Below are 6808 nucleotides of genomic sequence, written 5' to 3' on the forward strand. Positions count from 1 at the left end.
ACCAAAATTCTTTAAAATATCATCTTTTTTGTTCAACAAAAGAAAGAAACTCATACAGGTTTGGAACAACTTGAGGGTGAGTAAATGACTAAATGAAAATTTTGGGGTGAACTATCCCTGCAAAATGATATTTTCTTTGTTTAACTGCTTCAGTACCTCTGGGTTGTCAGTGGGATTTTCCATCTGACCAACCACCCCCAGTTGGTTTGGTGAGAGGTTTTGCTCTGTTCTCAATGGGTGGTTGTCCCATCCCTCACGGAACACACTGAGGTTTGCTTGCAGTCGGGGCAAAAATACACAATGGCAGCAAAACAGGTGAAGAGTGCTGCTCAAATCCAGCATGTCCTGTTCCTCTAGTGTGTGCAAGATTTGGTAGAACACGCTTGGTGACTCCCATCCAGAGATCACGCCAGAGTCTCTCTACTCTTCATTTAAAAAAAAGACAAATTACAAAAAATAATTATATTATAAGTCTTTCAAGTAGTAGTTAAAGACATTTAAACAATCTTAGATTAATATATCTTGCCTCTGATTGTGCACACTTTTGCCTGCTATAAAGCAGTTACTGTCTGGCCCACGTACAGAAAACATCAGACGAGCCACGCCAACATTCTCTCCTCCCTGATTAGCTCGCACTCTAAACAATAATATAACATACATAATGAATAGCCAACATTTTTTTGTTAATATCTCAAATGAATATTTATAATGTCAAATATATAAAATGTACATTGTTTTTAACTTGCTAGTCTATAGGAAGTTACTTTTTCTTTTTTTCAGTATGCAAAAAAAAAAAAGAAGAATAGTTTTACTTCAGTGGGTATCCAAATTCCTCAACAGCTTGACTGAAGAAAGCTAGGGTTGTCAGATCGGTTGTTGTCTGCAGCTCCCAGGTACATTATCTATTCAAAAGACGTAAGCATTTTTAGCACCCATATCCAGTATGTACTGTGCTTTTAGATAAAATGTGTGCTCACCTTGCGTGAAAAACCATCAATCCCAGCAAAGATCACTATATTGTACCTGTAGAAAAATGCAATGCTTTTGAACTGTAAACTCTTAAATAATGTTAGAAATATTAAAACAGACATTCAAGTCTATTGTAGAGCATATTACATTTATTGTTAAAGAAATTCTCAAGTTACCTGATGAGTTTATGGTTTGTGTCTATATGTACCAAGTACTTTGGGCATGGCAGGGAGTATGTTCTTCTGATTACACATCCCAACTGAGTCATTCTTGAGAGAATCCTATCCACCCGGTGCATTGATGTTTTAACCCTGTTCCACTGCAGAAGATGACCTTGCGCCTTAAGTGTCCCTTTAATCAAACTAGCCTGCATGTGGCATTTTTTCTTTGACTTGGGAAACAAGTCCAGCTATAATCAGCTCCAATCTTGAGAAAAATACAGCATGACATGAGGAGAGGTGGGGAGAAAAAAAAGGCGACCCCCAGACTATGCTCCTGTAAGGAGAACAGTCTGGGAACAGGAAAAAACACCTCAGCAACATTAGCACATAAACAGTACAATCTACAACATGAACAAGACATTGCAACACATGTGGGGAGTGGGGGATGGAGTTAGTCCAGCCCAGGCAAGCAGCCGTCCGGTCCTGCAGCCATTATGGCGCTGGTCACAGACCTGCCAGTCAGACTGGGGGTACGAAGCGGCGAAGGCGGGGGATGGGGTGTGTGTGTGTGTGTGGGGGGGGGGGGGGGGGGGTGCGGGTTTGTGCATATTTGTGTATATGTAAGTTCTTTTGTGTGTAGGCCTGGAGAGAGTCGCTAAGCCAGCACCATAATCTAGGAGCCTCAGTCCGCAGGATTGTCATAGCGATACACAGCAAGTTGCCATGGAGACAACCTTGATCATGTCCCAGGCAGAGTCAACAATCACCAGGTGTCTGGGGAGTCGGGGAAGGAACGCAAGAGTGGCTCACTGCAGTGCTCTTCCGGGAGAGTTGTTGTTCCAGCAGCGGCCTTGGCCAAGGCCAGTGCTGGTTAAGGGGTGCCGAAACAGAGAAGATTGGGATTGTTTGGTCTTCGGGCGAGTAGCCGCATTTACACAGGGCTATTCTCCTGGTCCATTTTGGTCTCTGAAACGATCCATTTGCCTTTGCAAAGCTGTGAGCTTCTCCATGATGTTATCCATATAGTGGTTCATAGTCACAGTCTGAGTGCTGACAGCTCTGCCCACCGCTTCAATCATGACGGGCAGCCTTGTGGGGCTTTGGACAGCTGTCACCGTCTTCTTAATTCCTCGATAAACCAGGGCAATGCCTAATCCAATCAGCAGAAGACCTGTTATCATGGTTCCGAATAGGTAGATATCTTCAACGTCCTCCGCGGAAAGAGCCGCCAGACACACGACCAGCCACTTCTCCCACGCGTCCATCGTGTAGCCAGCTGCGAACGTCCCGGCAGGGCAGGCAGGGTCCCCCGAACCCAAGCTTCTCGTCGAGAAGATGGTGTCAATTGCGTTGAGGGACCAGTTGATCAAATCCATAATTTCTTGGTTTTGGAGAGCAGTGCCATAATTTCTTGGTTTTGGAGAGCAGTGCTGCGAGAGTCTCTCAAAGTACAAGACAGTAGACTAGACGTGACGAGAGAAGCAAAGCAGGAGAGGTAAGGGGAGGGAGAGGGAGAGAAAATGCGACCACCTTCGTTGAGAGCCAAGAGGGAAAAGTCATGTAGTAATTCCTAATGTGAAATGGAAAGAGACATGGAAAAATTATGATTGATTTGTACTCACTATAAAATAGACCATGTTTTACATGTATGTAAAAACTAAAAGTTATACGAAGGAGTAAACATTAACTTTATTACGATTAGGCTATGATGCTGGAAATGGCTGAATTTGCGCAGCCTACTATCTGGGTAGACTGTGTACACGAGTACAGTTGAGACACCTTAAATAACTTGCGTGTGCAGCATGCACAAGTTGTGATTTTTGCAGTGCACATGCATATTAGTGTCCTCTTTGATCGTGGGAAATTTGAACAACGGACGCATCTCCAATCCGAAGATATCAGCAAAAGATATTTTTTTTCTAAGATAAGATTTCACTTCACCATGCACACTCCACGATGAATAGCGTATTATCCTATGTGACTGTTAAACGTAACTGGTATCATCAAGAACGTTATTCTGTTCCCTAAAAACTGGCATATTTCATGGCATTGTGTCATGCAAGGTCATTGCAAAATCTAGAGAAATGTGCGAGGTGGCCAGCGGGGTAAGTTGAGACACATGTTTTTTTTACAGTCTATGGTCTCAACTAAGAGTTCTAATAGGAAACACTGTTTAGTTGTTCAGTGTTATGATAACAGTTTAAACGTCGTAATTAGCCAGCATAGGACGCAAATGAAAATAAAATTTGATATTTGTGATATTTAAACTGTGTATTATTAATGAATATATTAAATATATTGTTCCTGTTTTATATATTTTAACCAGTGCTAATTTAAATAAAATTAATGAATGTAGTAAAACTCAGCGTGGGTGTAGGAAGAAGAAGATAGGGTCGGCTGAATTGGGACTCGCACTTTATTTAGAAATAAAAATAAAGAAAACAAAAGGTGCGCTCGTGCGCCTTCACCGTAGTGAAACACTACAGCAATATATAAACACTCTGCCCGCTGTACCAGCTCACGCTGTATGTCTCCAACTCTTTCCACTCAGTCCGTTTGCCAGTGCGTGCTGCGGGTCGCGTGCGAGTCCCAGCTCTCTCTTCCCGCTCTCTCATTCCCGGCAGCTTATATGCGGTCTCCACGCCAATCACTGCAATCAGACACAGGTGTTCATCATCTGCACTTGACCTACTTACTCACCGCACAGCTCGCTGACTCGTCTCTCGCTACAGACTTCGCAAAACCACGCCCCCCTCGCCACAATGAATTTAAATGGATTAATACCACATATCGGTAAAGTTGAGACAAAAAGCACCTTATTTTTATGAGCTAATTGTGGAAAATATAAACTACTTATGGGTATTATTGATTGATAATATCTTAGTCTACAAGCAAATGAAATGTCATGTGGCATGTCATGTAGAAATTCACTTCTTTTCAGTATCTATTTATGTGTGAAAAATCAAAACGCAAAAAGTGTCTCAACTGTACTCAGTCTACCTAATTGACAAACAATACTTTTTTTTTAAGCTTGAAGATTTATCATCCAGTTATGTAGTTAAAATTTGCTTTACTTACCCAACCAGCTTGTTGGTTTAAAATGGTATTATCCATGTTTTAAAGGTTCTTCGGGAGAATGCGAACAATGTCCATTATCACCTGTTCTCAAACCAGGGCAAGCCAGCTTGGTAATTCTGTGACTGCCATCTAGTGGTAGCTGCCTGCCTTGCCTTTCAGTTGAGTATGGATCATCAAAGCTGAAAATGCGGAAAGCAAGTCTCAAAAACCAAATGAACCGAACAGGATTTACTCGAACATGGAATCAAAAAATGCACGCGTGCCGCCTGATCCAGAAATTCACGGATTCCTTTTTGCACGCGGAAATTGTTACACTTTAATACAAAGTAGAACATTTATACTCACGAACATGACTTTATTTGTACAAATTGCTGCACATTTATGTAATTCTTAAAGGGGTCACATAATGCCATTTTCATACAAGTTAATTTGATTCTTTAGGGTCTAAATGAAAAGTTTGTAATATACTTTAATTAAAAAATTTCGTTAGTATTGTAAGAAAACACTAATTTTACCTGGTCAAAAACAGCTCTGTTTTCAGCACGCCATTTCAGTGCATATGCCTTTAAATGATCATTAGCTTTGCTCACTCCGCCCCTCTGTTCTGCGGGCGTTCATAACAGTGTTATGACCACACCGCACGTGGAGTGTTTCCTTGACAACAGTTGAGGGAAAAAAATGGCAGCTGGAGTCTCTGAGGAGGACACATCTGTGCAACCGTATCAGTTTGAACCGGAGTCGGAACAAGATGATGGCCCGAAGAAGTTCGACAATTAAGGCTCGAACATGACGTTTCTGAATGGTTGGTAATTATATTGTCACTTTGATCTATCTTTGTGTACTGGCAGGGTAGAGTAACTTAGTGAGATGAACGAACGCTATGTGTTTACTGATGTAAGTTATACGTACTCAGTTTGTAATAACACAATAATCACAACGCGTTGTTCATTATAAACGTGGGATTATGAATTATATTGAGAACGTCGTACATAGAAAACATGCCGGTATGTATCCTGAGTCTAAACCTTAGCCGCATTCATCATGAAACGATTTGCAAAGATTAATATAAAGGTTAATAAAATTTTACACTTACTTTTTCTGGAGGTTCAGCAGGGAGACATGAATAGTTGGTAACGATTCTTTTTTCAGGAGCAGCTTCTTATCAAAATCAGCTTTATAAGTTACTTCCTTCGTTCATAAAGCAGTCTGGTGAGAAAAGATTTGCGAATCATGCAAACATGAAAGCATTGACGTTACTCGTGGGGAATATTCCCTTCGAAAACAAAACTCAGCCACTGTGTCTTCAGCGGTTCGGATTTAGGAACATCAAAATTACTGCTGTGTTCGTTATTACACCCAAGAACAGAACACCACAATCGCTTAGACGCCATTCTGCTCCAGCGTATCAACAATGACGGACTATGATGACTGACAGCTCGCTCAGGGCAGGGATCTGTTGAAACGCTGCTGTCAATCAACAGTCTTGGGCGGGGCGTCCGATTTAGTGACGTCACAAAATCGAACGGCTCAATTTGGGGCAGGGGAAAACATATAAGGAGATTAAAACAAAAACACTGGATAGATTTTTATCATTATATGATGGTCGTGTACAGGCACTGCCAACACACATTTCAGTACAATAAACTTGAAAAAGTGCATGTACCATTATATGACCCCTTTAATTCTACAGACACCGGCTGAAAAGCATTTGTTTCATTGTATAGTGACACACATTTATGAATCGTGTTTGTTCGTAAATGAACCCTAACTCGATGTTTTTGAAACCAGCCGAGGAAATAGAGATTATTGAAATTGTTAGCAAATGTAAGAATAAAAAGTCAACAGACTGGAATGATATTGATATGGTTATAATGAAGGATGTCATTGGTGCAATTGTTATACCGTTAACTTATATTTATAATTTGTCTTTCAAAACAGGTGTATTCCCAAGCAAAATGAAAATTGCTTAAGTCATACCATTATATAAAGCTGGAGAGAGAAATCAATTCACGAATTACAGGCCAGTGTCTTCACTTTTGCAGTTCTCGAAAATATTAGAAAAATTGTATGTAATTAGATTGGATAATTTCATTGAGAAGCATGAATTGTTAGTTTATAGTCAGTATGGATTCAGGTCAAACAGATCTACATCAAGGGCGTTAATGGAGTTAATTGAAGACATTACCAGTGCTATAGATAACAAGAAATATGCAGTGGGAGTATTTGTGACCCGTCACAGAAACCAGGGACACAAGTCGGCAGCACAACTTTCGAGCAAAATGAGAAAGAAGAGTTTTTTTTCAAAATTGGTGATTTTCAATTTTTTGGAGAATCTGTTAATTGAAATCACGAAGAAGCCTCTCCATGTTTGAGATAGCAGTATTGGTATATTTAAAAGCTAACATTTTGAGGTTGAAATCGGCTTGTTTTCGAAGATTCTAGCATGCAGTAGGGGCGTGGCGTGTCATTGTCTGTGTGTACTTCCATACTGAATAACCCGGCGCTTTTGCCCCCGCCCTCCAAGTCAACCACATGGCTACTTATTATGCTGTGCTCTGGCCAGCTCTCTCTGATATCAAAATTCAATGAAGATGGATGCC

General features: G+C 40.8%; 1 long non-coding RNA gene across 2 annotated transcripts; it reads right to left on the reverse strand.

The window, feature by feature from the left end:
* LOC143733167 (uncharacterized) lies at positions 1–1254 on the reverse strand. 2 transcript variants are annotated; one of them, XR_013201283.1, is made up of 5 exons: positions 1146–1254; positions 978–1023; positions 813–902; positions 527–637; positions 1–420 (listed from the first exon to the last, which is right to left on the reverse strand). It is a non-coding gene; the product is annotated as an uncharacterized LOC143733167 (long non-coding RNA). The 2 variants fall into 2 exon arrangements; XR_013201282.1 differs by having other exon boundaries at positions 3–425.
* Between the last annotated feature and the right edge of the window lie 5554 nt (positions 1255–6808).

Source organism: Siphateles boraxobius, unplaced genomic scaffold (genome assembly GCF_051911475.1).
Source record: "Siphateles boraxobius isolate OS27281-9 unplaced genomic scaffold, OSU_SipBor_1 92, whole genome shotgun sequence".
Lineage (NCBI taxonomy): Eukaryota > Metazoa > Chordata > Actinopteri > Cypriniformes > Leuciscidae > Siphateles > Siphateles boraxobius.